The sequence below is a fragment of the Saccostrea cucullata genome, unplaced genomic scaffold, assembly GCF_032062105.1.
Source record: "Saccostrea cucullata isolate Sc308-1 unplaced genomic scaffold, CSIRO_AGI_Scuc_v1 ctg5, whole genome shotgun sequence".
Lineage (NCBI taxonomy): Eukaryota > Metazoa > Mollusca > Bivalvia > Ostreida > Ostreidae > Saccostrea > Saccostrea cuccullata.
The window spans coordinates 176586-187419 of record NW_026940631.1 but is presented as its reverse complement, the minus strand read 5'-3'; positions in this window follow the sequence as shown (position 1 = coordinate 187419).

Sequence of the window (10834 nt, the reverse complement as noted above, 5' to 3'; positions counted from 1 at the left end):
ATGATTCCACAGAATATAACCCAAAAAAAAATGGTTTCAAAATGCAAAAAAGGATTTATTAACACAGAATATTTTACAATATATTGCTTGAATGGACAACAAATCAACACAAAATAAGATTAACATGATTTTTTAATAATTATATTCTTACAGAATCTTATAATTTCACGCAAATATTTGGACTGCTGCAGATATAAATTCCCTTTGAATGTCAATTAATCTGCAAATTTGCAATAATACCAGGTAATTGTTAGTTTTTAATCACCGAAAAGGATTCTGATCATTTTATACCGAGCTAGAAAAAGGACACCCTTAATAAAGGTTTGTTCATGATTTGAATAAACTTGAATTTACACTACCAGAGGATGCATGCTTTCATATTTAACTATGACCAAAAATGGCTTTGCTGGTACTTGAGAAGAAGATCACTTAAAGATCCTGTGTTAAACTTTGATATTCCATTGCGGCCCCACCCTTCCCCCAAGGGTCATGATTTGAACATTTGAATCTACACTACCAAAGGATGCTTCCATATAACTATGACCATTAATGGCTCTGCTGTTCTTGAGAAGATTTTTAAAGATTTTTCCTATGTTAAATTTTGACCCCCATTGTGAAAATAAAGGGAAACTGTAAATTATTGGAATTTTTCTATTTCAACCGCGTGGCGCAGTGGTTTGCAGAGCGTCTACTTTGTTAAACAATATACAATCAATCAATCTAAGTCCAAGGGGCATAACTCTCTTCAAAATGGCCCGATCGGATCCCAAACCAAACTTGACCTAAATATTCTTATTATAAATCTGTTTACTAAATTTCATTTCAGTTTGTGCAATCTTTGTGAAGAAAAAAGAAAACTGCAAATTATTGAATTTCTAAGTCGCCCGCGTGGCACAGTGTGTAGAGCGTCTGCTTTCTAGTCGTGAAAAAGGAATTAAATCCTTACGTCCCAGGTTGCAAGGGGCATAACTCTGTTTAAAATGACCCAAACATACCAAAAACTGAAATTGACCTAGATATTCTGATTATTAATTTAAATTTTATTTCAATATATATGTGCACCTCTGCGAAGAATCCCACCGTGGGACGTGGAGACCGGTCCTTCGGATGAGACCGTATAAACCGAGGTCCCGTGTCGCAGTATGTGCAGGCACGAAAAAGATCCCTCTCTGCTGAATGACCCTAAGTGCCGAGTAAAGGACAAAGGAGATGGGTGAACATGACGAGAGATAAGCCCATAGTGCGACAAACATGAAGGTGAAAAATTAAATCTCAATTTTATCAAAATTTTCCTCAATATTTCATCTAACATTAAAGTATACTTTATGTAAAATCTCTACAACTTGCACTAATCTCACGAAGATTGAAGTTATTTGCCTATGAAATATTATACACACACGAAAAAGGACAAAACGAGTCATTTTTTCACACTATAACACTATATTTTTCGATATGAGTGGTCCTCTCTCCATTTTTTTGAAAGTTAATCCCCAAAGATTGCATAAAAACATACATATTTTGGTTTCCAAAATTATGGAGTAATGACCCACTATACCTTGAAAATATAATTTTATGACATAATGTTCGTATCTTTTCAAGAAATACTTGGAAGTCCAGGCACGTAGCATCGATTTTGAAAGTGGGGGGTGGCCAACCTGAGAAAATTTTTTTTACTTACCTAAAAAAAAAGTGACAAGCAAAAAAAAAAAAAACAAAAAAAACCGGAAAATTCAAATTTCCCAAACTCCAAAATCCTATTTCGGGGGGGGGGGGGGGGGGGGGGGGGGGGGGTTAGTGGGTAACTTTTTGCAGGGCCAACTTCCTTTAACTTCCAATTTCTTTCTATATTTCCCTGCTATGAATATACTGTGGTAAGAAGTGGGGGGCCAACCATCTCTTCAAAGGACATATTCTATAGCAAAGGTAATGTTGGCGAAAAAAGGGGGGGGGGAGCAGGCCCCCCCTGGCTTCCCCGTTACTACGTGCCTGAAGTCCCTTAAGTCGATGGTCATATCACAAACATGATTTAAATGCCAAACTTCATCAGGACTTGTGTAGCGTAGTGGTTATCGTGCTAGTCACAATAGAGAATGCAACTCAGGGTTTTTATTGCCAAGGATCGAACCCAATGGCTACCACATTTTTTTTGTATAAAAGAATAAATTTTAACGAAAGTTTTTCCTCAAAACTTTTTGTTTATCATGATTTCATAAATATCAATTATGGGAACTTTACTCTAAATACTAGATTCACAATTTGAATATGATTTTTATATATCTGAAGCTATTGGGCTTTCTGCAAGCTAAGTTCACCCATCTCCTTTGCAACTCTCCACCGGCAAAGTGGTGGCGTCTCCATATGAGTGAAAAATTCTAGAGAGAGACGTTAAACGATATACAATCAATCAATTTAAATGCAAGGGCCATGACTCTGTTCAACTAAAGTGACCCGATCATACCAAAAGCCAAAATTGACATAGATATTCTTATGATTAATAGTAATCTAAATTTCATTTCAATATGTGCAGCATCTGCGAAGAAAATGAATAGAAACTTATTGTGGACCGACAGACCGACCGAACGACAGACAGCAGCAAAGCAATATGCCCTCCCTTCTATCTGCAATATGCATACATACGCAATATGCGTAGTGAGCATATCCTTCCGAAAAACCACACCGCTGTGTGCTCCTTGTGTCCTGATCGAAAAAAAAATCCGTAGAAAATTAAATTTGCTTCATAATGGTTCAACAAATAGTATGATAAACGTCATTCAGCATTTGACTTAATGACAGTTTAAATTTCCTAACAAGGTCTTTGTATTGACCATAAAACTTACAAAATTATGATCTCAAACGAAACTGTTGATATCTTTGTTTCATCAACATGTTTGTAAATAACTTGCATTGTACTAGAAATTGTTCATACGTAGAGTATGTTCTTGCGTTTCGAATCAACTGAGAGGTACATAGGAGTCTGAACCGAGGGGTGGGGGCTATTGGGGGGCTTAGCCCCCCTCTTTTTTTTTTAGCTAATACAGACATAATATAGGTATTTAGAATTGGAACCTACCTTTTTTTGTTGGTTTAGACACCCCCCAACTTTCAATTAGCCCCCTTTCAATTTGCTTCTGACGCCTTTGAGATATAAACCCAGTAAGTAGGTGATTGCTGCATAAGTAAGGGAATTAAGTTGACGATTGAAAAGCCATCACGTTTATCATACAGTTTTGTTGTTTGATTAATATTAAGGTACTCCGATCCTAAGGTTCTGAAAATCAAGCATTGACTAATAGAAAATGCTCGTAAAAATGTCACTGAATTTTCTAAGTAACGTGTTTTTACTCATAATAATTTTTTGAAACTTCATCTTTCAAGTGAATCATATTATATAGCATCGTCGGAAACCCACGGGTGATCTCGTCTTTAAGTAAAGACGAGATCACCCGTGGGTTTCCGACGATGATTATATAGAGAAAATTAGCAATTCTCAAAAAATTTTCAGGGATTGCGAATAAAAACACCTGTTATGCATTTTCAAATTCAAATATGATCAATTAACACATTTTAAAAATAAAAATCATAGGTATCCAGGCTTTTGAAGAAATTCCACAATTTTTATACATATAATGTACTTTACTTTCTTGTATTTACTTCGATCATTTTACAATGCGAAGTGTATAAAGATTCTCTTATCATTGCAAAGGTCCATAAATCACTTTTAATTCCATATCTTGTTAATAAACATAAGTATCTATGGTTAGAGTAAAATGAACATCAATATCTTGATATATGTAATTTTAAAATGCTTTTAACCCCTTCCATGGCATATACGCATTTCTACGCATCTGACTTGAAAACAAGTATAGTGTGAACAAACATTCATAACTTTGAATTCGTTAATACTGCAAATATCAGAATAATTCTTGCACCGTTAGAAAGAGAAAATAATTATGATAAAATACTATACAGAATTTTTTTTATTGGTTGTACCAGTATTTTGCTACCTTGAGTTAAACTTTGTGCACTATTCGAGCGATTTTGCCATTATTGAAATTAATGCGGTGGTAACACGTAAAATGTAAAAATGCTAAATTCTGGCGATTACCTCCCAACCCAACCCCATTTCTCTAAAGTACTTTAAATTGGATTTTACAAAAATGTACAGCATGCTCATAATTTTCAACACAACAATAAAATATTTTTAAGTATACTTAACTTAAAAAACACAATGAAACTCATTCTTGAATAAATGGAAATTCCAGCATGATTACTGTGTATTTCGCGATGGCAACTGAAATTATATTTCTATAATCATTTTTAGAAACTACACTATACCTGCTTTCAGAATATATAAACATTGGTACATGTATATACAAAAATTACAAGAAATAATACCCGAAAAAATGCATTGAAATCTTGATAACAATTTCTCTAAAAATGATAAAAATCTTCGCCATGGAAGAGGTGAAGGGGTAAAAAATTTCGACTTTTAATTAGACTTTTCTTAGAACTTCAAAGAACTTTGAAACACATTGAGAGGTATATAATGCAAAGATTTAATTTTTAAGCTTCATTTTGAGACATTTTGAATTAAATTATAAATTAAAGAGTTGTCCTTTCTGGCTGAGGATCGGAGACATTTTCTAAAAATAATATCCGAATATGAAACAGATTTATATAAGACTCTATGGTACCTCTGTGGTACCTTTTATTTAAAACTTACTGGGATATCGAGTATGAATAGAAGTAACTATTGTTATAAGTATTTTATAATATTCAAAATAATTCGTCGATTTATCAAAAAGTCCAGAAGAAGGCCACAGCAAGTCTTCGTCTGGTATAAGTTCTTTTGTTTAATAAACTTCATAATATTAAAAGCTGGTCTGCTGATAAGTCATAAGAATCCTAAAAAGATGAGGATATTATTAAGCTTGCATTTCTATTCTTGTTACATATATAAAAAAGTTCTATTTGTTTTAATGTGAAAAAAATTGATTATTTTTTGTTTAGAATGAGAAAAATCCACTACGACATTCATTGCCGAATCAAATCATTTCTTTACAGTGGTAAAACTTTATATAAAAGTTTTAAAGAAATGCTCTGCGAAACAATGAAATACCGTAAATACGAAAAATTATTTTATATTACCATTTAACAGTATTCTGTGTCCATCCAAGATCAGCAAACAATGCAATGGTATCAATGACCTACGCCTACACCCAGTATACAATTAATCAACAAGTCCATGTAGTGCAAAGTATGGTTAAGCAGATGTGGATAGGAGAAATAAAACTTATAATTTTTATGTCATAAAAACTCGTCATCTTGTTTTTTTTTTATATACATTTGTTTATTGTGGTAAGAATCGATCACACATAGTATATCGTGATGATGACTAATTATAGACTCTGGACCAATCAGAAGTATTCTGGTCCCATTCATGGCTGTGTGCTTCACAGACGTTACGATAGACAGTCACTGAGCGTTAACAAGTACCCGTAAGTACACCAAGGTGTAAACTCCGTGCATTCGTGACGACCACTTTATCAGGTACCAATAATAATATATAACTTGGATATGTCCTTCGAGAAACGAACACCTTGTAGTGTACATCCCAAAGTACCCACGATCCAACGAGACAACGCAAAGGTTGTCGGGGGGGGGGGGGGGGGGGTTAAATAAGGAAAAATATGTCAAGTCACGGCCCGGAGTCCACACCTTCAATGCTTTTTACAATCATGTCAATAGTTTGACTGCTTGATGTCCAGTAGTAAAGAAGATATTTAAAGATTGCATTCATTTTGATGGTATTGACTCCACCCTTCTGGCCCTAGGAAAGCTTCGACCATGAACTTCACAATTTTTGTACATTTTTTAAAACCATTGATGCCATATGCCAAAATTGGTTGAATATATTTCAGTGGTTCAAAATGAAGCCGAAATCTTGCTCAAGTTTACGAACGGCACCTCAGTGGCTTAGGTGACATAAAAATGTTTTTTCTATATTTACATTTGCAAGAATGACGAAGTGGTCCAAGGCGAAAATAAATGTACGTGGATAAATATATTTCTTCCAAATGAAATAGAGAGAACTAATAGTTTTTTCCAACTGAAATAGAGTAACTTGCGAAGATAAAGTGTGAAACCAACAGGAAAAAAAACAAAATTTCCATGAAGCTTTATCTCATAACTTTGTTATAATGATGATAATGACACATAATTTAGACCGAAAGTCTTGCATTTCAGAATCGTGTGGATATTATAGACTAAACTTTACTGAACCAATGTCAGATAGTCAAAATTAGCGAATTACAGAAATTCTCACAAAATTGAATGGATCATTACAAGAAGCCAGTGAAAAATTTAATTCAAAACATTGGTTTAAAGCTGTATTGCACAACAAAAAGCATGTTAACCAAAATGTGTATGTTTTGTAAGGTATCATTGACAAAAATTAGAATGTTTGTCTTTCTAACTCTCCAAGAAATTAGTTTTGTTTCGTCTAAACACTTGAAGTATAGGATCGCTTTCTATTTGCATGTTTATGATAACACACTACCTGTAAACCAGACTAATCAAACACATTTCGTCGTGTATAATTATAAAAGCAAACAAGAAATAAAAAAAAAAAAAGATAATGCAAAATACTAGTAATTGTTTGGACTAAAATGGAAATGAGATGACCCAAAAATGTTTTCATGCTTAAAAAAAGTCGAATTAATAGCCTAGTAATAATAGTTTTTAAACATCCCATTCTTACATAAATTTAATTGAAAAACTAACAGATAACTCCTTTTATAAAATATGTTCATCAATGCCAATTTACAATACTGTTATAGAAAGACCTGATGGGACCGTGTACCAAGGTGTCAAAGCCGGTGTAGGAAGTTGTTCTACAACAATCAGATAAGTAACACATACTCCCATGTTAGTTCAATCACACGGGGGTTATGTCGATGTCAAAATATTAGAGATTAAAACTATAATTTGTTCATAGAATATATAGAGAGGTTTTTATATACCGGTAGATAAAATTCATTTAATCGAACACGCTTTTTCAAACATATAATTACATGTTTACCAATGACTTCGTTTCTTTTTTTCGACGGGAGGGGTTGGGGTTGACTTTTATTAATAATGTTTAAACCAGTGTAAAAATAAAAACCACACATAGAAGTAGCAGCAGACTTGTAGCTCCCCGTAAAAAAATATATTGACAGACTGGAGAGCTACAGTGCGACCCATTAAAAAACTGTATATTTATTGCGCACAAAAAGGTGCGCTGTTTCTCAATTTATTTTTCCATGTTTTTAAAACTGTCATCTAAAAAAAATTAACCCCGTGTTCCTACCATATTCTTTCATTGTTTCCACACAAAACATTCCTTTTAATTGTTGTTAATAGCCCCCCTGTCCTGAAATTGAGATTATCGAATTTCGTCTATTTCTACTGCTATTATGGTCTGCAAGATATTTCGGAACAACGCGCTTCGTACAGATGTCACCTACAAAATACTTTAAATAGGATAAAGGAATATCTTGAAATCTAGCTGTTTGTAACTGAGGTAAGAATTTTGAAGACTTAATCAAAAACCAAGCGCCAGTTTTTTTTTTGTGCACAATAAATACAGTTTTTTTTTTCAATGGGTGGCACTGTAGCTCCCTGGTCTATCAATATCTTTTTTCGGAGAGCTTAAAACTAAATTATTGAATCATTTAGTCCTTAAAATAATAATAATAATAATTTTTAAAAAAGACAAATATTATCAATACCGTCAGTATTGTTTTCATTCAAACTTAAGCAAAATTATGATCTAAACAAAATATTAAAAGCGTAAATAGTGATAAATACTTATTAAAGAATGAAAGCAACTTTTAATTGTTGATAAAATCGAAAATGTTAAATACATCATTAGAGTTACACTTGACTGATGTTGTCGCCTTAACGTGCTGTCACCCTCACTGTACATATGAAGGAAGTCGTGTTACAGTGTATCACAATCAGGAACCTAATCATTACATAGATCTTATTCAGATTATGTATGTATTACATGATCTACAGAGATGTCAATACTGCACAGGGCTATAAAGAATTCTTAATTATAAGAACATAATTAAACAACAACAATCTAAGTTCAAAACTATTTATAAAGTTATGAAGTAGCAAGACTTATGAGGGAATATTTCTAGAAGAGAATGAAAATTTAGAAAAATTCTTCAAATCCAAACATTTGTTAAAAATGACTTCGAACTTTGGCCCCAAATATTTTTAATCGGAGAATAATGCTAGGATATTAAAGCAATATGAGCTGCATGTTTGACATCGGAAAATTTTACTGAAAATTTGTAATTAACTAATTTAATGACAGAAAGATAAATTATTTTTAAACTTCTGTTGCTCATATTTGCCATGGAAAATTTTTTATTAGCTTTGATTGAAGCAAAATTGAATTATTGTCGTCCTGTACAATAATGATTTCTTATATAAAACTACAGTATATATTCGGTTGTACAGAAATATTTCTTCTGAAAGATTTTTAAACTTTATTTTGGGCTTATTGATCATAAAAGTTTAAATTACATACAAATTGATCATAAGAGCACATTTTACCATAAAAATAAAATTCTCAAAGATACAGCTCATATTGCTTTAAATATACACTAGGCTTCATCTTATATTTTTCAGGAAAGAAATTACGCAACAGTCTTTGGCACGAAATGATATATTGAAGAAGCGAGGTAAAATTCACCTTCAGTACACTTTAAAAAGTGGTAACGGAGGAGCCAGTCTTTCAATGAATTTTCAAAGGTAAAATGTTATTCTTGAAAAAAATAACTGGCCCCCCCTTCTCTACTACGTTTCCCCTGTCTGTTTTACCTCCTAAAATTCAATTCAGTCTCAGAATCAAATTTATCTACTTATGTTTATGAAACCTCTATAACGTAGATAAGATATAGGTAAGTAAAGAAGACACAATACCCGGATATTACACCTGCCCATAAATCTTGTTATAATCAGTGCCGCTGATTACGACATGAACGTGTTCTACACAGGTAACGTACCTAGACGCAGCACTTCCCGGGGGCCGAGACAAATGACCTGTCACAGCCATCTGCAAGGGGATACACAAATCCAAGTAGACTTATACATGTATGAAGCAATTTAGTTTCAAATCTTAAAAGACTCTTACATAAACATTGATCACCAAAAAGGCCTGGAATTGCATTCAGAATAGCAGAAAAGGAGTTGGGCGAATAAGGCGTGCAGAATGCCTATAGCTTGATCACTTTGGTATTTTGATCTATTTGGTAACCAAGATTTGTATATTTTATGCAACCATTTCGGAAATGCTTTCAAAAAATGGAGCGAAGACCCACTCACCTCGAAAGAATATGTTATAGTCCGCGTAATTGGCCGTTTTTGTCCTATTTAATGTGTGTATTCAAATAGTTCCAATGTTCAAATCTGAGATTTTTGCAAGTTATAGAAATTTTACATATTTTGAAATTTATTTTAATGATAGATGAATAACGAACTAGAAAATTTGGATATACATGTAATTGAGATTTAATTTTCACCTTAATATTTGTCGTACTATAGGCATTCCTCCCGCCTTGTTCACCCATGGATCCTCTCTCCAACAACAGAATAAAAACAACAGTTCATGAAACGAATACATTTACAGAAGTATATCAATAATCAATCAATTAACAAAAATCAAATCAAAGATATCACTTCCTGGGTATTTTTCCGATCATGAAATAAAAAAGAAACCGCTATTTTCTCATAAAAGGAAAAATGTCCTATACGTTACGCCAATCGTGTTTTTCTGACTAATTAGCAATATACAGGCCGCCATTTCGGCGAATCTTCACTTAGACTAGGATAACGTAATGGTATCTTACCTCTAAAGGTGCGACTTATTGAAGACACCGACCCCGTACATGACGTCCCTAATTAGTGTTCATTATTAGTGGTCATTAATCATAGACGGTTATTGCGGAAATTTGTTTAATCGGAAGTACTATCTGTTTTTTTCTTCGGATTTACGATGTACATTTGGTCTATACTATAATGTAAATATTTTTAACATTGTTAAGTAATTTTCCTTAAATTACATGTAACAGTCTTGGAATCTTAATTTTCAACTATTTGTCGCACACTAATAAACCGCTTCTGTCGTTTCTGTCGTAAAGTGTCTTTGGAATGGTAAACTTTTTAATGGAATATGGAAACTTTGTTCCTTTTTTTTGCGTAATCTAAATATCTGCCTATGCATCTTTCTTATATATGTATAAACAGTTTTGAAGTATTACCAAAGAGATTTTTCACAATTGATGAGACTTGTGCAATGCCTATGTCAAAACTTTTAATATGACATATATATTAATTAATATTTCAGAAAAGTTAATGAATAAAATATGAACTATTTCACAATAATGAAACCTTTAAATCATCGTTTAAGGACAGATGATACATTCCTAAAGGATACATAATTTTTTGTAAGATTTTTTTCTTTGAAATTTTGCTATTTTAATATGTTTACTCACAAAAAATTGAGGTACCTTACCGGGCATTTGTGCAAGATACCAGATGATGGAGTTTCTTATATATTCCTTTTGGAAATAACTTAAATTCCTATATAAAAAAACTTTGCTATTTTAATATGTTTACTCACAAATTTAGGTACCTATTTTTTTGTAATAAATATAATAACATAACAATATTATGAAGGGTGTTTATAAAACCATTTTGTGTAGGACCTGTATTTTCTTATTGACAGGTGCGTGATGGATTACGGGCGCTTGTTATAGGTGACATAGGTTACGCCACA